Source organism: Marmota marmota, unplaced genomic scaffold, assembly GCF_001458135.2.
Source record: "Marmota marmota marmota unplaced genomic scaffold, marMar, whole genome shotgun sequence".
Lineage (NCBI taxonomy): Eukaryota > Metazoa > Chordata > Mammalia > Rodentia > Sciuridae > Marmota > Marmota marmota.
The window spans coordinates 9,967,210-9,989,540 of NW_026000261.1; the positions used below are offsets into that span (position 1 = coordinate 9,967,210).

General features: G+C 39.0%; 1 protein-coding gene across 2 annotated transcripts in view; it reads right to left on the reverse strand.

Moving 5' to 3' along the window:
* The window catches only part of LOC107152458 (X-linked interleukin-1 receptor accessory protein-like 2), a 635,481-nt gene extending 621,959 nt beyond the window's left edge, over positions 1-13,522 (reverse strand). The window contains exons 1-2 of one of the 2 annotated variants that reach the window (XM_048796876.1): positions 13,066-13,522; positions 12,497-12,802 (exon numbers count right to left, since the gene is read on the reverse strand). The gene's annotated coding sequence lies outside the window, so the exon portion shown is untranslated. The remainder of the gene's footprint in view (positions 1-12,496; positions 12,803-13,065) is intronic. The other variant, XM_048796877.1, reaches the window with a different exon arrangement.
* Positions 13,523-22,331: the final 8,809 nt, after the last annotated feature.

Sequence of the window (22,331 nt, forward strand, 5' to 3'; positions counted from 1 at the left end):
ATATATATATATATATATATATATATATATATATATATATATATACACACACACACACAGAGTTATACAACCATCAACACGATCTATTTTAGAGATTTTTTCATCCCTCAAATAAACCCAATACCAATTAGCACTCACACTCCATTTACCTGACATCATGAACCAAGCCCAGCCAAAGGTAACCACTAATCTACTTCCTGTCTCAAGGTTACAGAGCATGGTAGAGAGTAGCAGGAAGCTGAGGTTAGGAATCCTAAAATAGCACTTTCCATTTCCTTGGGTACCATCCTTGATCACATCCCCTTCTTTTCCCTGTGAATATTTCCTCCCTCACATACTCCATAAATGTCAGTGTCTGACACACCATAGGTGCTCAATAAAATACTGATTTGTTTTAAGCTTGGTCCTACGTGAACTAAGTGACTAAGGGTCTCCTTTTTGGGCAGTGTTTGATAAAAGTAAAAAGTAACAAATAGAAGGCCCAAGAAAAGAATACCAGACCCAGGAGGGAGATCTCTGTGGTTCCTGACCCAAATGTTGAAAAAGCTCTTAACTGAAAAACAGTTTTCAACCAAGGGCTTTTGGTGACTAAAGAAGCTGTGTAGTGACATTTCCTATCCAAGGTCCTGAAACCACTCTGCACACCCACTGTGATCTATTTAAAGGAGCCAGGTCTTTTTTCTTTTAGAAAACACTTTTTGCCAACTTTGCTATCAGAGGAAATCATAAAGTAGGTGAGCTACATCCATGGCTAAAAGGTAGTGTAAATTTTTCTAAATGAAAGTTGTTGTGTGTATTAAAAAGACAAACTCAGTACAAACTCTTTCTGTGGAGTAGAGAAAAAGCAAGGGAGCCTTTTAAATTGCTTTTTTTTTTCTTTTTTGGTTTTTTTAATTACAAAATCAGTGTTTCATTGTAATTAATCAAACAAAAACATAAATAAATGAAGAAAAAACAATTATCCTTATTCTTCCGGTTTTTCTCCCAATATGCATCAGTTTAGAATCAATCCTTATACACTTTTTTCTATCCTTGTGTAAACTATACACCACTTTATATACACAAAAGACATGTTTATAGATATTCTAGTACTCTAATATATTTCTAATTCAACACCACAGAGTCCTTTCTAACTCTCTCTTTTCTATATTTATTCCTACTTTCTTTTTTAAATTATTTTATTTTTTAAAGATCTTTTTAGTTGTTGATAGACATTTATTTTATTTATTTATATGTGGTGCTGAGAATCGAATCCAGTTCCTCACACATGCCAGGCAACTGTACTACCACTGAGCCACAACTACAGCCCTTATTCCTGCTTTCTATGCCAGTGAGAAAACTATTCCAATCATTGTTTTTTTTAATTTATTTTTTAGTTCTAGTTAGACACAATACCTTTATTTTATTTATTTATTTTTATGTGGTGCTGAGAATTGAACCCAGTGCCTCGCACATGCTAAGCAAGTGCTCTACCACTGAGCCACAACCCTAGCACACCCCATCATTCTTAATAGATTTCTTGGCTTATGTTTTAATAGACAGTCAACTGTCCGACATTTCCTAGGTTGCTGTTCCACACAGAAGCCTTCTTTGTTTATGCTACAATCCCTCAGATGCCCTACTTCTTTTGTGAGCCCACACTACTATTAGTCTACCTCAATCTCCTGTTCTTGTATTCTCTTCACACAGACCTATGTTTTCTTCCCATTTTACAATCCTGTTTTATTTTATCTGTCAGTTCCTGATGCTTACTTTCCTATGCAATTTTAATTCATGACTCATCACTTCTATGACTTGAACTATCTTCAACTTCTTGTTTAACCATCCTTCCACTGAATCCTGGCAAAACAGCCCTGGGTCAACTCAACTGTCAGCTGCTTCCATTCTCAAACTTGAGCCCAACTTGAAAAAACTACACTTATTAGTCCATGATCTCCATCTTCATCTGAATCCTCAATGTTAACTGAATATCCTTCTGTCTTTCCTCCAAGCTCCAGTGCTCCAATTCGCTACTTCAAATTTCCTTCCCAACTACTTCCCAATTCACTCTCAACAAATGTCACTGTCCATTACTTCACAGAGAAAACAGAAGTCATATGAAAGCTCTCTCAACTCCTTCCAGCAAAACTATAATACATACATACCTCCCTTCCCCCTCCCTCTCCTTGTTAAAAAATCGTGTGTGGGGGGGAATCCTTCTTACTGTGAAATATTAATCTCTCTGAAATATTAATCTTCTGACATGGAATTCCTGAACATTGGTCCCAGTGAAATTATTCTCTTAGAACAAAACACTGGGGAATTGGTGAGTTCAGAGAAGGGAAGGACCTGAGTAGAAGTAAGAGAGAAAGAGGAAAGAATGAATACAGTTAAAAAGTCAAATATGACAGTGAAGTAAAGGGCAAGGGTATCTGCTTGAATGAAAAAATGTAGCATGAGATGTGTGGTAAATGGTTCAGATAGCTACTATGGGAAACAGTTGGGAGAGAAAGCTGAATAAGTATATGTAAAAAGCCTTAACAACTCTTAAGGCCCCAGATGAGGTTATTGACAAGGCACTGGTCCTGACACAGGTGTAATCTTCGCTAGAGTAGTTCAGCCATAGTTGTTGAACCAGAGAACGTGGTCATTAGATTGATCCTAGAATGAAGATTTTCTGGACATGTTTAAAGATAAGATAATGAGTCTAGAATTAGATATTAGCAAGAGAAGCATACTACTATGTTTAGGTTGGATAAGAAATGAAGCAGCTGGGCATGGTGGCACATGCCTGTAATCCCAACAGCTTGGAGGCTGAGGCAAGAGGATAGCAAGTTCAAAACCAGCCTCAGCAAAAGCAAGGCATTAAGCAACTCAGTGATACTCTGTCTCTAAATAAAATACAAAATAGGGCTGGGGATATAGCTCAGTGATCGAGTGCCCCTAAATTCAATCCCTGGTACCCCACCCCCCAAAAAACTGAAGCAATATCACAAACCAGCAACTAGACTCAACTTGGAAATAATTGTACATTTTAGGTTCCAATGCAATTTCAGGGCCGTTCCCCATTAACCCTTTTGGACATAAAATGCAGTTACCTTTAAGTGAACAGACTGCAGTTACCAACTTCAAATAATAATTGAGCTTTTTGATTAGTATGCACCATCATACAAATACCTTAGTATTTGGGGCTGGGGATGTGGCTCAAGCGGTAGCGCGCTTGCCTGGCATGCGTGCAGCATGGGTTCGATCCTCAGCACCACATACAGACAAAGATGTTGTGTCTGCCAAATACTAAAAAATAAATATTAAAATTTTTTTAAAAAAATACCTTAGTATACTTTTTGAAAAGGAAAAAAAACAAAGAGTTGATTAAGGTTGCTGTGGCTCATTCTGAATCGTTAATTCAATCTTTAATATCATGTGTTTTCTGACTATAGAAATAACATATCCTAATCATAGAAAATTTGAAAGCAACAGGCATGAATTAATAATGACCTGTTACCACTTGTAGCACGAAATATGTGTACGTATAGTTTTGTGTCTTTGTTTTTTTGTTCTTTGGTTTATTGTTGTTGTTGTTGTTTGGTACTGGAGATTGAACTCAGGGGCTAATCTACATCCCCACATCCCCACATCCCCATCCCTTTTTAAATTTTAAGACAGGGCCTCACTAAGTTGCTGAGGCTGCCTTTGAAATTGCAATCCTCCTGTCTCAATCCTCCAGGTTGTTGGTATTACAGGCATGTGCCACCACACCCATCTGGTGTCATGTTTAAATGCATGGTTTCCAAAGACTGGTTTGGTTTTTACCCTAGAACCACCATTTTAATAGCTCTATGACTTTATACAAATTACTGAACTTCTCTGTGTCTCAGTTTCCTCTTCTGAAAAGGGTAATTTAAAAATAGTACCTGACAGGGGATGTATCTCAGTGGTAAAACACTTGCTTAGCATGCATGATCCCATGAGTTCAATCCAACCCTTGAATTCTTCTGAAGTGTGCATTTAATTTTGACTATCTTGTAAATTATATAAGCATAATAATAACTACCATCATGCATGAATATTTCATATTGAAATAAGCATTTTACATGCATTATATCATGTGCTTTTATTTTCGTCACTGTAAATACAAACAATAATTAAAAGCACAAACAAAACTTTTAAAAGAAAATCCCAAATCACTTCACCTATAATTAACATTTTGGTGAATTTTTTCTATATATTTTGTAGGTTTTGGGGGGGGGGACATAAATACATAGACAAGTACAGAAATCAAATTGCTTTGTAATCTACCTTATCCATTAAATTATATTTATAGATATATTTCCATATCAATAAATGTAATTCTATTGTATCTTTAATGTGTACTAAGTAGTTGACTAAACTGGTATATCCCAATTGATCTACTCAATCCCCTATAACAGCCATTTAGGTTGTTTTCAAAGATTTGCCACTATAAGCAAAATATTAATAAATGTCCCTATCTCTACATCTTTTAGCACTTGCATTCATCTTAGGATAACTTCTGAGTGAAACTGTGAGATCACAGAAGGTATTTTACATTTTTATACAGATTGTCAACCTAACCTCTTAAAATGGATCAGGTTAAATGGAGCATTAAATTATTCATATCCCCATGACCTTTCCAACACTGGGTTTTTGTTGATCTTTTAAACCTTTTAAATCTGATACGTGAAAATTATTAGTTTTTATTTGCAAAGTGAGTTTGATATTCATTCTTTTGTGAATATTCTATTCATGAATTTTCCCCATTTTTATATTAGGATATTCAGATTTTAATTGAGGTGTAGATACTCTTTTTATACCAAAGAGTATCTAAGCCAGGCATGGTGATGCACGCCTGTAGTCCTAGCAACTCAGGAGGCTGAGACAGGAGGATCACGAGTTCGAAGCCAGCCGTACCACAGCGAGGCCTTAAGCCACTTAGTGAGGCCTTGTCTCTAAATAAAATATAAAAATGGCTGGGGATGTGGCTCAGTGGTTAAACACCCCTGGATTCAATCCCATTGTTATAAAAAGAGTATCAACTCATTGTTATAAATCACAGACATATTTCCTAGGTGATAGTTTTTTTTTCTTTTTGTTTTTGGTACCGGGGATTAGACTCAGGGGCACATAACCATTGAGCCATATCCCTAGCCCTTTTTTATTTTTTATTTTGAGACAGGGTCTTGCTAAGTTGCTCAGGGCCTCACTAAGTTGTTAAGGCTGGCTTTGAACTCACAATCATTCTGCCTCAGCCTCCCTAGCTGCTGGGATTACAGGTGTGCACCACCACACCTGGCTAGTTGATTGTTTTTTAACCTTGATTATGGCATATATTTTTTTGCCACACAGACATTTTGGAAGGTTAAATGTATATATCTCTTCCTTTAAGACTTCAGTTTTCATAAAAATAAATTACAAAATTCTTTTCCATCTCAAGATTAAAATATTATAAAATTTAAAATGCTTTAAAATTATGTAACATATTTTGAGTATCATTACAGTTTTATTTGTTCAATGCTTGTGTGTGTGTGTGTGTGTCCATGTATGTATGTATGTGTGGTGCGGGGGATCAAACTCAGGGCCTCAGGCATGCCAACAAAGCACTCTACTACTGAGTCACATCCCCAGCCATTTCAATGCGTTTTACATTTTAAATATTGATTTGGCTGAAATTAATTTTGTTTTTTTAATATATTTTTAGTTGTCACTGGATCTTTATTTTTATTCATTTATATGCAGTGCTGAGAATCAAACCCAGTGCCTCACACATGCTAGGCAAGCACTCTACCACTGAACCACCACCTCAGCATTTAACTTTGGTTTTAACAATGAGTCTACATGTAGCCTTATTTAAATTTCCCTCAGTGACTAGTCCTGTTGTCCTAGCCACTTTTGTTGAAAAATCCATCTTCCCCCTCCAAACAATGAATTTGAGATGCCTCTTTATCATTTCTTAAAATCCATAGTATACTTGAGTTTATTTCTTTGGACACTTTTCTGCTGTATTAATCTGTTTGCACACATAACACAAGATTTTAATCATTATAATTCAGTGAAAATTTTTTGCAGTGGGATAAGTTACAATTTGTCTTCTTAATAATTTCATCTGCAATTTATTTTGGTGTTTGAAGTGATGTAAATATCTAATCCCTGCTCCAAGTAGAGAAAATGTGTTTCCTATAATGATACCAACTTATTTGTGTTCTGAGAAGGAAGATAAGTGGTAGTTCTATGGTACTGGGAATTTATTGATTGACTGATTTTAGTTGTAGATGAACACAATATCTTTATTTTGTTTATTTACTTTTTTATGTGGTGCTGAGGATCAAACCCAGTGTCTCACACTTGTTAAGCAAGCACTCTACCACTGAGCCAGAACCCCAGCCCAGTACTTGGAGTTTTGAATGACTATATGAACCCACAAAAGATATTCCTGGTAGAAATAAATGTTAGGAAATATTGTTGTATACTAATGCTGTCCAATAGAACTTCCTTTAGTGATGGGACTGCTCTATAGCTTCAATTTCCAAAATGGCAATCATTAGCCACATAAACCTGTTAAGCACTTAAAATGTGGCTAGTGTGACTGAGAAACTCAATTTTTAATTTTATTTAATTGTAATCAATTATATTTATATAGCCCCATGTTTGGATAAAGCCCTTCTAAAACATTGCTATTTTTTTTTTAATCACTGCCTTATTTTACTATTTCATAGGATTGCTGGCAGGTAAAATAATTGGCAATTTCCTATTTAATCTGAAACTATCATTTAGGTTAAGAGAACTTCATTAAAACATTAAGGTTAAATCTGAGATTTCAAATACAACTCAGTTACTTATTTAATGTGTGCCCACTGTATGCTTGTCACTCTACAAAATAAAAGAGGTAAGACAGCCTTCAAGAAGCTTAAAATTTAGTAGAGGAGATAAAGTGATATACAAATAACAATAATGGTTGCAGAACAAGGTAAACAGTAAAAAAAAAAAAAAAAAAAGGAATCAACAAAGTGGCAAGAAGAATTCCAAGAAAGGAGCAATTTTTTTACCTATGGGGCATGAGAAATTAGGGAGGGCTGCACGGAAGAGGTGACAATCTGCTTCCTGAATATGGTTCATTTTCAATAGGCATCGAAGTAGAGATAGGAAGAAAAAGAGGAGGATATTCCAGAATAAATGACATAAGGCATGAAGGACAGATAACAAGGGTCATGTGTGATGTTAATAAGTGATCTGTTCTAGCTAGATCATATGAACAGGAAAGCAAGGCTTGCTAAATAGACTGAGGCTAAATGTGAAAGGACCTTAGATTTCTGACCAAAGAATCTGAACTTACCTTTATAGCTAGCAAGAGGAGAATAAAGTTACTTTAGACACCGGGGCTGGGGATGTGGCTCAAGCGGTAGCGAGCTCGCTTGGCATGCACGGGGCTCTGGGTTCGATCCTCAGCACCACATAACAATAAAATAAAATAATGATGTTGTATCCACCGAAAAACTGAAAAATAAATATTAAAAAATTCTCTCTCTCTTTAAAAAAAAAGTTACTTTAGACAGTGACATCTGACCTCAAGACCCCAGAGGAATAATAGACTGTGGTCTCTATAAAATAAAGTTTTACAACTTGGCAATATCACCCATCTCACAATATTATTGTAAACATTAAGCAAGATAAGGAAAAAGGATATGCATTTAACAAAGTATAAAGCAAGCTTAACACATTGTTGAAAATTTCATAACCACAGCTGGGGTTATGGCTCAGTGGTAGGGTGCTTGCCTAGAATGTGTGAGGGACTGGGTTCAATTCTCAGCACTGCATATAAATAAATGAACAAAATAAAGGTCTGTCAATGTATAAAAATAATTTAAAATTTTCATACTTAAGTAAAGTGATGTATATGGACACACACCCACGTAAACCAGAACAGAAGTACCTATCTGAGTATAATAACTGACTGTAAGAGAAGACTCTAAAACATAGTCATAATAATTTTAAAATGTGGAATCTCTGAGGGCAAACTGATGGGAAACAACATACTATTTGGTTTCCTATATGTTAAAAGAATGATATAGATTTTCTGGGTTAGTAGTAAGAAATATCATGTAGTCTGATCTCCCAAATCTGATATTTGGGCACCCATCAAATCCTTGGTCATGCTAGTACATATCTGCAATGGTCCAGAGTTCTTAGGCAACATATTTAATGTATTAGGCAATTTGAATAGTTATAAATTATTCAAATACAGTAAGAATCTGCACCACCTAGGTATCCAACATTTAGGTATCCAATATTTTTAAGAACCAAATTAGGATTTTTGGAAGATTAGTCAAAATATGCAAGATATATTGGCATATCAAACAGATAACAGGAAGCTTTTATAGCAGACCAGGCCAAGAATTCAGAGAACCTGACTTTGAATGCTGACATAAGAATGAAAAAAAAAATTCATGGACAGAATACAGGGCATTTTATTAAAAAAAAAGAAAACAGTATTCATGAGGCAAAAATGGTTAAGGCAAGTAGGAGGAATCACAGATTAATGAGATCAGAAGTCCTAAGAACAGAGAGGATCATTAAAAGAAGAAGACAAAAATAAAAGTTTGCTTGAGAAAATGTCAAATTAGTGCCTGAATTTAGGTGGCCCTCCATATCAATATGTTCTACATCTGCAGACTCAACCAAAGATTGAAAATATTCAGAAAAAATATATATGTATTAAACATGTACAGACTTTTGCCATTATTCCCTAAATAATACAATATAATACTTATTTAGCCTTCATATTGCATTAGGTATGACAACTAGAGATCATTTTACAGAATATGGAAAGATGTGTGTCTGTTATATACAAATACTACACAGTTCTATAAAAGGAACTTGAGCATCAACAGACTTTGATATCTGAGGGACTTTGGAACAAATCCCATGCAAATACCAAGGGATGACTATATCGTACATGTGAATAGGACACCCAGATAGAGGAATAAAGCAAATCAGGTAAAAAGCATCTTGGAGCTCAGGAGAGAAGCCCAGGTACAGCAATATGAAGATGTGAGCTTCAAGGGGAAAAAAGTCAAGCAAGAAGGCCAAAGTCAGGCTCCTTAGCACGGGGAATACCATTTTTAAACCATTTAACCAAAGATCTGGAGCCATGTATGTGGAAGAGGAAGCCCAGAAGAAACTGGCTTACAATGAACTCCCTGGAGTATCTCCGATCTGAGCTAGTTCAAAGCAAACCAGTCCATCCCAGTACTGGTAACTGGCCAGAAGGAATCATGCAGCACAACATTGCATCAAGCCTTACCTTGGACAGATATACTTTAATTTGGCAAATTCCTTGGCACTGACAGCTCAGTCTCAACATAATAATAGTCTTACTTTCAATTCCTATCTCAGAAAAAAATAAAGCACATATTGTACATTCAACATTTATCTTTCTCAATCAAGTTGGCTCTGGTCATGGCTTCCTAACCTAGGCTCAAGGATCAAAGGGTGTAAGCGGCTTACTACAGTTAGATATCTACCCTGAAAAGGCCTATTAGCCCATACTTTGAAGTTAGGTGGTGAGTTTTATTTTATGTCTTATTTCTGAAGAGCTCAAAATTGGGATTTTTTTTTCCATTTGATTATAGTGCATTTTCACCAAACAAACAGCTTATGGCTATTTCTCAAATGAAGAAGGAAGTGTGTGCATTCTTCTGCTAATGGTCCCTGTTGTGATCATTACTACCACAGTGACACAAATAACCAAATATAAGGGAGAAAATATATTTCCCCCTTTAAAGTATAATCTATCACAGAAGCTACTCAGGCTATCACCATGAACACAGTGATGACTTCCTTTAAGAACAGATGTGAACACACAATTTTGTTTTTACCAAAGTATAAGATCACTTCAACCATACTGTGACTCATTTCACTTTCCCAATTCTCCCTTTCCAATAGTAAATATTTTTCATTGACTGAACCACTTCACTGAATTACACAAGCCAACATATTTTAATAATGTGAAGTTGATTGATTTAAATGAAACTGGAATTGTTACTTTAAATTTCATCTTTTTTATACGGTCAGGTTCTTTAAGTATGTTTTCATAGAGTAAAACATCAGTCAGTTTGCATCTATGAAGACAATGTTCCAGGTGGGTAAACTGGGCTATTCCCATGTAGTCACACCATTAGTCCCCCCTAGTAAGAAGCATATGTGTGAATGAACTCTATTGCTGGTTATTGGCAAACTAGAAGGTTCTATTCATTTAAGAAATTGTCTCAGCAAAGTAATGGGTAAAACAAGACTCAGACTTGATTTTACCTGTAAAAGCCAGGTTCAGGGGCACCTCAATAACCCCCCAACACCTGATCAGCACTTTTTGCCTCTGAACAAAATGGTTCTAAATGGTATGAGCTCTGCAGAAACTGAAAACAGTCCATTGTTCAACCTGAGTTAAGACAACACAGAAATCAGAAAGGACAACTACACTACAAAGCTCGGTTTAAATTTCAACCCTACTGCTCTGACAGCTTGGTCTGGGCCTAAGGGCAGAAGGAGCCTTGGCTGGCTGTCACCAAGGCAGCTCCGGTTGCCACTTGCCCCTCCTTCTGAGTTGGTGAGGCAGAAGCCTTTGATGCTGCAGCCTTTTACCCACGTTTAAATGCTTTCTATTTAAATCATCTGATTCCACCGCGGGTAATTGCCGGCCTGTTTAGCCGGGAGCCGCCGGCAAATGGGAGAGTTAGAATGAAACTGAGCAAATGGCACAGAGCTGAAGCCACTGCATCCTGCATCGGGTCCAGCCGCTGCGCGGTGCGACAGTAGTGGCCCTATAGCAGAGGTTACTCAGCGGAGGAGAGAAGTAGAAAAGGATGGAAGGGGCAAAGGTAGGAGTTTCCATTGATGCCTAGGCTCAGAGATTCCCGAGTATTCCACTTTCCCTAGGTCCTTGTATAAATTGTCCAATTCTTATATGGGGAAGCAGGGAGCACTAAGAAAGTGTTCTGAGCCCCAAGGTGGAAGCAGAAGTATCGGAGAGCCTGTAGGCAAAGAGCCCAGTGGCGCAGCATTGTGTGGACAATACTGCCCTCAAATCCTAAGGAACAGCTGGTACTACTGCGATGGGTTGGAGGATTTTAATGTCAGTAGTTAAATGGTCCCCAATCCCCAACACCTGTTCTGGACACTTAACTCCTTCCTTCCTAGGGAAAGGACGTAACTGAGGTAGTCTTCTTGAGCTGTATGATGTGCCCAACTTACTTGCAAGCCCTGAAGAAAATGTCATTTCCTATCTCCCTCCTTTCCTTTGAGTTTGTCCGGCTGCACTGCCTGTTTAATAATCTACAACCTGGTTCCCGAGGACGGAAAAAAGCATTTCTTCCTGGAAGTCTACACAAGCTGAGATTTAACATATGGATGATGGACAGGTGCAGCTTCCCCATTAATTCCAAACAACAATGAAGAAAAAAAAAAACACCCATGATTGGTTCCAAAGTAGCTTTCAGCAGAGAAGTACTTTTCCAGTACTTCAATCTAGCAGCAACTTTTGCTGGGGTATGAGAATCCTTAAATACATATTTACTAATGTTTCTCCCTAAGTCCCTGGGTCCCAGAGATGGGGTGGGGGTGTCTACAGTAACTAGGTAAAACCCTAGAACAAAGAATTGTTATAGCATACACTTTTTTCTCCGGATGTCATTGCCAAAGCCTTTTTCTTAAATGTGATAGTGACAGATCTCCTGGTTGCTCTATTCACAGAGCCCAAGCAAGGACAGTCACACGCGGGTGACTGTCCCTATGATACCTTTCCGGGCTTCCTTCACAAGAATTCTGACGCACAACTAACTCATCCTGGGTCGGTCCTCACCCCTGAGCGATGGTGAGGAAAGATTCTCTCAACCTAGCAAACCCGCTCAAGGGGTGGCAGGATTTTTTTGAGATAAGGAGAGGGTTGTTTCAAGGGTCCGCACGGGGCCATCCCTTCGGGATCTCAGGACAGAAAGACAGAGATGGCTTCAGGTTGCAGCACTTTCCAGTCTTGTGCTCGGTGGGAATCCCCAGGAGCGGGAGCGCATGCTGGGGAACCCCTTGCTGCTCTACCCAGGAACTGCCTTTAAACCCCATCCCCAAGAGGGTTGCTCTCCAGTCCTCTGGCAGAAAGGTGGGGAAATCAGAAGCGCCCAGTAGGAAATTCCCTCAGAGGCTACAAAGCCAGTGCGCCAGCCACAGAGACCACAAAGACACCGCCTCGGAAATGGAACACACCGGCAATTACCTGAACAGCCGCGTATGCTCCTACTAGGTGAAGAGTCACACTGGTCTTGGAAGCTCTGGTCTCTAAACTTTCTGAGAGGACTGAAGATAAAGAAAGAAAAATGGCAAGTTTCCAGTGCAGGAGGACTAAAGCCTCCCTTGGCCGTGGCCAGTCTGTTCCCTGCTGCCACCTGAGAGCTTAAAGCGCACTCCCCCCGCCCCACCTTGGGGGCCAACTCTCTGGTTCTGTGAGCAGGGTTACCTGAGTCTTGCAAATCAACCAGCAATGTACAGCAGGTCTCAGGCGGGTAGTTCCATTTCCAGGAGGAGATGGCGAGCCGGCTTCTGAATAGGCGGGCTCAGACTTCCCGGGCAGTCAGAGAGGCTACCCAAAGACAAGAGCTGCTGGAAGAGGTGTGGGGAAGACTACGTCTCCCCAAGTAGCGGACAGAACAGCCCCGCCCGTTTTCTTCACTCCCAGTCCTAGCAAAACAGGACGCCAGGAAACTTCTCTCTGCTCCGGGATGACTTCTAGAGTTCAGCGGAGCTTTGTGGACTTTTTGAGGAGCTGGAGAGGGAGAGGTTAAGGAGGGTTCCTAAATCATTCAGCCCTTTAGTTAGGTGCAGCCTCCTGGCTAAGTGACTAGACTCTTAAGACGCCTGCCTCCCAGCCTCCTCCTCCTGAGCGACTTTGCTCAGGAGCAGCCTTCTTTCAGCCGCACCTTGCCTAGGCCAGGCGGAGCACGCCAGGACGCGGGCGCCTCAGCCTGTGGCCCTTGTACCCCTCGGGAAGCAGGCACGCTCCAGAAGGGAGCAAACCCACCAACTCACCCTGACTGTAACGCAGGCGGCAGGTGTGAACTCTGCTGATCCCTCTCGCTCCTATGCTGCTCCAGTTTTTCAGGGGAACCCTTCAGCCAGTGCGCAAAAGCCCACACGCCCTGGCTCTGAAGAGGGAGCGGCGCCCAGGGAAGTGAACTCCAGGCTGGTCTCACATCCTGCCACCTCTGCTGCCGCCTCCGAAATATGCCTGGAGTAGTGGGTGGGAGGGTAGTGAAAGTCACCAAGCTCTGCGTCTTCGTCGCTAACAGTTTGGTGCCTCCTGGCTGACTGGTTGCAACCCGGAGGAGGTAGGAATTAGAACCGCTCTGGCGCGTCATGGAAAAGGGCTGCTTCTGTTGCTACCGCTACTGCTCCTCCTCCTCCTCCCCCTCTTCCACACCCCTTTGGATTGGGGAGCGCTAGGAGGGGAGGCAGAGTGAGGAGAGTGGGAAAAGCTGCCAACCCCGGATCCTCCATCCCCTGGTTTAAAAACATGCTTCTCTTACCTTTCATGGGAGAAGGGAAGCGTGTCCCAGCAGCGCCGTCTAGCGTCCGTACCAGTGTAGACCGGCATGCATGGTTGGTGCAAGCATTCAAATGAGTGCAGGTGTGGAAAGTCACCAAAGCAAAGTTTTTCGGCTTTCCTGGTCCTCAGTTCCAGTCACCGAACAGGTACCCAGTTTAGTTAGGTATTCCCCTGCTTAGTTTCCCACAGCCCAGAACTTACTATTTTAAAGGTGCTGGCCACCTATTTTTTTAATTTATGAAGTGAGGTTACCATTGTCGGAAAGAACTCCTCTCCACGTAAAAGATTCATGAGTCTCAGGGTTCTGGGGTCCCACCAGTCATAAGAGTAGACAGGTAAGGAGCTGGAAGTGGGCTCACAGGTAGATTCAAGACCAAGATCACTCTTCCCAGTGCTTGAGTCTCTCCAGCCATGCTCCTGACCACCTGCTTTCAGATGTCACACAGCCCCAAACTCTCTTTAAGCGGTACTGGGCCGGGGGAGAGACAAAGACTCCGGAATCTGCAGAATCTAGATCGCAACAATGAAGAGTCCTGTTTCCGCCCCAGGTATCTCCTGGAGCATTCCCCTGGGCTCTCGGGCGCCGCGCTGATTAACACACTTAATAGGATTGCTCATTTAACGGGTCAGCTGAGCCCTGTGTGCCAGCATTTGCTGCTACACTAGGCTTCTATTAATTTGTCTTTATCTAAGCTTTCTCCAGCTGTTCTCCCCAGGCTGTTCCTTCGCTCTGCATTATCCACAGAAAGTGAGCCAGCAAGCGAGAGAGACGGAGACAGGGACCTGGAGGAAGTCAGCGCTTGGTGCTTGGTACGTGGCAAGCAGGTCAGACCCGCGCCTGTCCAGTCCTGGCTTCTTTGAACGCTAGACCTCCGTTCACAGATCCACTCAACTTTTAATACTCGAGACTGTGCATAATTAAAGTTACTCTTCCTCTCGCACCTCTCTTGCCAACTTATTGATTCTTTTCCCCTTATGGACCAGGCTTCCAATCAGCTCTGGCAAAAACCCAATTTCCATGCAATTGGGGTTAAATCTAGAGAAGTCAGATGTGAAAGTAAAAGTCCTATAGACAGGCAGCAACCAGCAATACCAAGTTGCCCTCCCCCGGTTTAGTTGTTTTCATGCTCAGGGAAAGTGGGCTGTATTTTTGAAACAGAAAATGTCCTGCAGTTTCTGTTTCATAACAGCTCATTTTCAGATAAAAGCACATTCTTCTAATGGGAGATAGCCAACCAATTCAATTCTCCCTTTCTCCTGGCTATATAGAACATGCAAACTTCCCTCTGCCTGGGTGCTTGCCCCGTGCAACCTTCATCACCACTTCCTTCCAACCTAGGGGGCCTATATTACTGTTACTGGTGCTTAAGGCTGTGAGGTGTGCTTCCAACTAGCTGGCTACCATAACGTGAGGTGAAATCCTCAGTGGAGGAACACAATCACCTCAAGCCTCATATTTCTGGTCAGGTCATTGGTGCATACAGTCTGGCTTTTAGCATAGTGCTATCCTGGGCCTTAGCTGAGCAGCTGGGCTATCATAAGTGAGACCATTTGGTCAATCCACAAGACCCCTCACATTAGGGTGTTCAGGAGCCAGCAGTCAGGGTAAGGGGAGCTAAATCAGGATACTACCCAGTAATATTGCCTATGCAAATTGTCAAGTGGACAATACATGCATTTGGGGAAATTAGAGTTTACAAAGATTAAATAATTTGCTCATGATCTTTTCTAACTTGTTTTTCTGCTGCAGCATACTACCTGGTCACTGGAAAATACAGGCTAAAATGTATACCTCCCCATTGAAAATGGGCATATACCCAGGCACAGTGCCATAGGCCTATAATCCCAACAGCTCAGGAGACTGAGACAGGAGGATTGTGAGTTCAAAGCCAGCCTCAGCAATCGCAAGGTGCTAAGCAACTCAGAGAGACCCTGCCTAAATAAAATGCAAAATAGGGCTGGGGGTGTAGCTCAGTGGTTGAGCACCCCTGAGTTCAATCTCTGGTACCCTCCCCCACCCTCCCAAAAAAGAAAAAAAAATGGGCATATGGAAGTTTAGTTTTTCAGGGGCTTGGGCTATTTTACTCAGTTGATAGAGTGCTTGCCTCGGATGAACAAGGCCTTGGGTTCAATATCCAGCATCACACACACACAAAAAAAAAGTTTAGTTTTTCAATTTAGGACTCTATTTTTTTCTACTTTCATCCTCCTCCTTTTTCCCTAGAAGCAAAAATGAGAGAGGCAAAAAACATGAGCCCAAGTGTACATATGCACATAGAAAGAAAGCTGAATATATGTCTGCCATTTTGCTTTTTGTTGTGTACTCCTCCTTACTGCTTTCTTTTGAATTAAGTAAATATTTTCTGTGTAACATGTAAATTCCTTTTATAATATTTTTCATTATATTTTTATTTACTTTCATAGTGGTTGCTCTAGGCATTATGAAACACATCTTATGATCTAGATATATTTTTCTTAATCCCAATGATATATAGAATTGTTAGTCCAATATAGCTCTGTCCCATGTTCATTTTTGTACTATTATTATGCACCTATTACATATATAAGCCCGACAATATATTGTTATAATTATTACTATTAGTCATTTTATATCTTTATGGAAGTTGAAAAGAAATGAAAGCAAATATATATTTTTTTAGTTTGTTCTGGTATATTTGAGTTACCATCTGGTGCCGTTTCCTTACTCTGATACAATATTGCTCCCATCCATTTCTGATTTTTGTCAAAAATATTCTATTTCTATATCATTGGGCAAAACCACATTTTAATATAAAATTTTACAGTACTTTTGCTGTTTAAATCAGGAAAGACAAAAAAATAAATATATCTTTATATTATCTTATATAATTATGTTTTTTCATGTGTATTCATGTTTTCACTTGCTTTCGTGCTAACAATCTCAATTAGCATTTCTTAATTTCCATGCAAAAAATTCTATTATTTTTTTAAATATTTATTTTTTAGTTGTAGTTGGACATAATATTTTTATTTTGTTTACTTGTTTGTATGTGGTGCTGAGGATAGAACCCAGGACCTCGCACAAGCTAGGCAAGCGCTCTACTGCTGAGCCAAACCCCAGCCCAAATTCTCTTGTTATTGATTAATCTTGGAATGTTGTATTTTGCATTATTTTTGAAAATATTTTTTTAGTTGTAGATTGACACAATACCTTTGTTTTATTTATTTATTTTTATATAGTGCCGAGGATCAAACCCACTGCCTCACAAGTGCTAGGCAAGCACTCTACCACTGATCCACAACCCCAGTCCTTTTGAATTCATTTTTAAAGCTAGTTTTGCTGCATATGAGATTATTGGTTGATATTTGTTGTCATATTTTTCCTTTCCACACTTTGAATATATCATCCTTCTCTCTTCTGACCTCTATATGTCTAATGAGGAATCAATAAGTTACTTAACTTATTGATGTTTCTGTATATGTGATGACTTATTTCTTTTGCCACTTTTAAGGTTTTTCTTCTTTGGTGTTTAAAATTTTTATTATGTATCTGTATGTGGGTTGCTTTGTTTATCCTATTTGAAGGTAATTTGAGTTTCTTAGATATGTAGATTAACACTTTTCTTCAAATGAGGGAGCTTTTCAGCCATCATTTCCTGGAATATTTTGTTCTGCTCTTTCCTCTCTGTCTTGCCCTCCTAGTATTCCTAATTTAGTGTGCTTAATATCATCCCACATTTCTCCAAGGTTATTTTTTTTCCATTTTTCTCTGTTCTTTGGACAGTATTACATCTATTAATCTATCTTCAAGTTCATTGATTTTTTTTTTTGTTCTGCCTGCTCAAGACTACTATTGAACTTTTCCAATAAATTTTTCATTTTGGTTACTGTACTTTTCAACTCCAAAATTTCCACTTGTTTCTTCTGTCTTACAATAATTTCTGGGGGCTGGGGCTCAGTGGGAGAACACTTGCCTAGCATGTGTGAGGCACTGAGTTCAATTCTTAGCACCACATGTAAATAAATAAAATAAAGGTCCATTGAAAACTAAAAAAAAAAATTTTAAATGATTTCTGTATTTTTGCTGGTATTTTCTATTTGACTCTACATTTTCATTCATAGCTTTCTTTACTTTTTAAATCATAGTTTATTAATCTAAGCATATTTATATTAGCTTCCTTGAAGTCTTTGTTACCTCTGACAACTTAGCCCTTTCATAGGCAGCCTCTGCTGCCTTTAGGTGGTAGTGATCTCTTCTTCCTATTATTGTCATTATTATTCCTGCATACGGATAATACCTTCCTTTTTTTCTTTTTTGCATATACTGCAATTTTTTTGAAAACTATACATTTGAGTTCATAGACTGTAGCAACTCTGGATACCAATTTCACTCCCTGATGCTTGGTTTTTGTTTTTGCTTGCTTGTTTAACAACTTGGCTAGGCTATTTTAATGAAGGCTATATTTCCCATAACATGCAATTTTTGTATCATTTTCCTCAAAGGATATCACTATGGGCATACACACAGTCATAGTGGGATTACTGTGGTTTTAGCAGAGATCTCTTTCACTATTTCCGTCTTTGTTAGGCTGTGTGCCTTGGATTACAACCAAGTATCAAGCTCCACTACTTAGACCTGATTTGTCTATCATTTTCAATAATGCTCTTACATAAATTGACCTAAAGTCCATTCTAGTTAAATTTGGGCAGGAATGGTTTTGTTGTCATTGAGGTTTGTTCTTACCCCAAGCACACTCCTCTTAGGTGAATATTTCCTTGCTTCCTTCTAGGAAACAAGACACCCTATGGTTTAACTTCTATCCTCTTACATGTTTATATCCAAAATCTCCATTGTTTCCAAGAGTTTCTTATGTATGATCTTACCCATACTCTGTTCCAATAAAGTTAGCTCCTTTTAGAAATCTTCAGAGATTTCTGTTCTTATGTACTGTCGCCTGTTGGACAAAATGTCTAAGCCACTACTCCAGGCACAGGGCAGTGTTGTTAGCCTCTGACTTTCCAGTGTTTCTTTCCTGAAATGTGTTCTATAAGCTAGGGTGAGGGTGGTTACAGTCTTAGAATTTTAATTGTGCTATGGCTTGTGCAGTTTCCACCCCTAGAATGGAGACTCACTGGAGGAAGGGAACCCTCAGTCTCTTAGTTAAACTGACCAGGAATTGAGCATCTCTAGGTTGGATCAGCTAATAAAAGCAGGCAAACTGTCCCTCTCAGTAAAATATCAGCTTCCTGGAAGATGAAGAGAGACACCTCCCCCTATCTTCATGATCATGACTATTAGGAATAGAGCTTCCAGGAAATAGGGCTAGGAAGGAGGGAGGGTTGAGGAAGTTAGTAGGTCACAAATAAAGTGTCATGTACTCTGCTTTTACTGATTTTTAGGTTTTCTTGGATATGTTTATTATAATATTTTTGGTGCCAGCAGGGATTGAACCCAGTGGCACTTATGTGCTTAACCACATCCCCCAGCCCTTTTTTATTTGAATTTTTATGTTTGAAGAAGGGTCTAGCTTAGTTGCTTGGGTCTTTGCTAAATTGCTGAGGCTATTTATGAACTTGTAATCCTCCTGCCTCAGCTTCCCCAGTTGCCAAGATCACAGGAGTGTGCTGCTGTATCCAGCCTTGAATGAGTATTTATTTGCCTATATGTTCTTAAGACAACAAATGTCCAGCTTTACTTTGTTTTCATTAGTTATCCTTGTTTCACCAGGGGATAGGTCTGTGGAGACTTCATGCTGCTCATCAGCAAATATTATCAGAAGAAGAAAACTGAAAGGTCTCCACAACTCATGTAAGAATTCAGTAAGCTCACTTTAAACTGTAGAAATTATTGTGGGGAGTCACAAGGGAGAAAAAAATGTTGGGAGAAATCAAAGAAGGCTTCATGGAGGAGGTGGCACCTGAAGATGACTTAAAATACAGGTGTATAATGAAGGAGAATTTAATGTAGAGGGTATACTGTCAATTCACTCATTTTTCAGTAAATATTCATTGGGCTCACAATGCGCTAGACACTGTTTATAGGTACTGGATATATAGCAGTAAAAAAAAACACAGATAAAAATCTCTGCCTGAATGGAAATTAAATTCTGGTGGTGGTAGAAAACAGAAAAGAAATGTAATATATAAGCAAAGGGCATAATGCAGAAAATGATGCTATGACAAAAATAAAACAGGATAAGTGACATGGAGGAGGGCAATATCACTTACTGAAAATTTCATTTAAAATATGTTATACAAGAAGACAAAAAGAGGGTGAGGAAAGAAACCCATCCTATATGTGAAACTGAGTGTTCTATGCAGAATTAACAGGAAGTTCAAAGGCTTCAAGACAGGAGCATACCCAAGAGCGAACAGCAAAGAGACCAGTATGAGCATGCTTGATGCAAGAGGAAACAATCATTGAGAGGGTCAGAGTCTAAGTATGAGCAAGTGTGTAATGGCAGAAAGTTGTGGTATGTTTTTTTTAAAAGGGAACCATACAACATGGTTTGTGCCCTAGAATCTCTAGAAAGGATAAAATACTAAAAGGCATAGAAAAATGGGTTGGGGCCAAATTGTGAAAAACTTCAAATGTCAGGATAAGTAACACACATTTAAGTCAGTAGGAAAGACAGCTTCATCAGTATTACCCTTCACAATCCAGAGTCATAATGAGGTACTATATATGTCATCTGCTACTTTCTCCTCATCCTCCTCATTTTCTTACCTAAGCCTGAAGTGGGCAAGCAGCAGGAACAAGAATAAGAAGGTGGGTACATGCCAGTAACCATTTTTTCTGACTTTTCCCTTTCCCATCTCAATCCTTGATTGACTTCGTGGTGGGTAGGAGATTCCTGCCTAATATTCCACAGCTTTATTTAACAAAACTAGTTCATATGTTTTACTCCATTGTCAGAAAATTTCTTAAGTCTCAGCTAAATCCCTTTACCTTTGGATGATTCCTTAGAGCCAAGCAACTCTTCCATCAGCTTGGGTTTCTGAAGAAAGTGAGAGAAAAATAAGCCTCAGACTGAAAAACCTCTGTCACCCACAAAGAAAGGAAGTCAATATTTATTTATTTTTATAATCACCAAGAAACCCCTTGTCAAAGGAAAGTCAGATATCTCTAAGCATCAGCACATTTGCCAGAAAGGGTGAAGTCGGTTATAAACAGCCTTCTAAATCAATTGATTGGAGTTTGGGCTTTTATCACTAAAAGAAGAAAATCCTTTGCATTAAAATAAAAGAAAATCCTAATCATAGAACAAAAAGAATTCAGAGCTTTAAAAAGCACCCGACACTTAAGGAAATGGTTTTTACTATATCAGGAGCCAATGCTATTTCTATAATGATGCTTTAAATTGGACTTGGAATTCAAATAGCAATGTTGTACCTTAAGATCTCTGATTTTGACATGAGTATTTTAAAAACACTGAGAAGTTGGAGCCAATCTTAAAGAGAATGAGCTCCATAAGGCAATTACTTATTGCTGATCAACAATCAATAATTGTTGATCAATTGTTTACTCTAGATCAACTTTCTTATGCAGAGCTCTAGCATTTAAAACTGTCCACTGTGACTCCAGCTCATCAGTGGCACAAGGAAAATTGCTCTTTGTTAAGATGCCCTGGCAACATCATGTGATTGTATGTCATCCAGAAGATGCCAAGTATTATTGACATCAATTTACTGTCAAGTATATGATACTACTGTCATTATTAACATTTGAAAATAGTCATATGCATGCTAACTTTTTTGTAGCGAGAATTCTGGATTAGCCAGAACATTGTTTTCCTTAGCCGTACATGATAGCTGATATTTTAACACAGTAAGAATGTTTTATTAGAAAGTATTATTACAGAAACAGAACAAACACCAAGGGTAGATTTATCACTTCATGTCATGGACAGATGGCCTTATAATCTGCTTATACAAAATTTAAATTCCCTACTCTTTAAAAGTGCCTACTTTAGGCAGATTAACTCAAAAACATCAGGAGTCATTTAAAGCCTTCAATAAGAATACCTCCCAACACCCAGCTCTATACCCACCCCAAATATGAATCTTCACTTTTTAGAATATAAGACATCTTGGGGATCTCTGTAACTGTTATTTACTTCCTGTGAAGGTACCAATGAAAACTCACAATGGTCAAAAACATCACTAATGAACTTTCAGAAAATAAAATTTAATTTTGTTGGACATTCATGGCATGCTGGTTCTTTTAGATCACACACATTGAAGCAAAGAAGCAAAGCTTTGTGCAGAGCATATTAGGGTAGAAATCAGAAAATCCGAGAAGTTTTTCTGTTGTTGTTTTCCAAATCTTAGATCTGCTATTCATCTGTTCCTTGTTTTGTATCTCTGTTTTTCCTTCTCTAAATTGTCTTGGGAGGAGGAGGTGATGAATATTGTCACCTGACAAGGATATGGTACAGAATAATAATAATAATAAAATTGCCTGCAAAGCATTTAGAATGCCTTGGAGATAAATACCAGCTAGTTACTATTATAGTATCCTTAATAAGCTAAAAATAATAATCAGACACATTTAGAGAAAATGCTGGGTTAACACAAGATGTAGTCTCTCATAGAAGAAAGTATGGGTTGGGATCTTGATATTTTTCTTTCTCTTCTTCCTAGTATCGCCATTCCATCACGAATCACTGCAGACATCCATTCAGAGGTCCTCTGAGTCAATCTCCTTATGTAATGTTCAGGTCTCAAATTTGCTTCTCCTTTTCTTGTCATTGCCACAAGCTCCAGACAG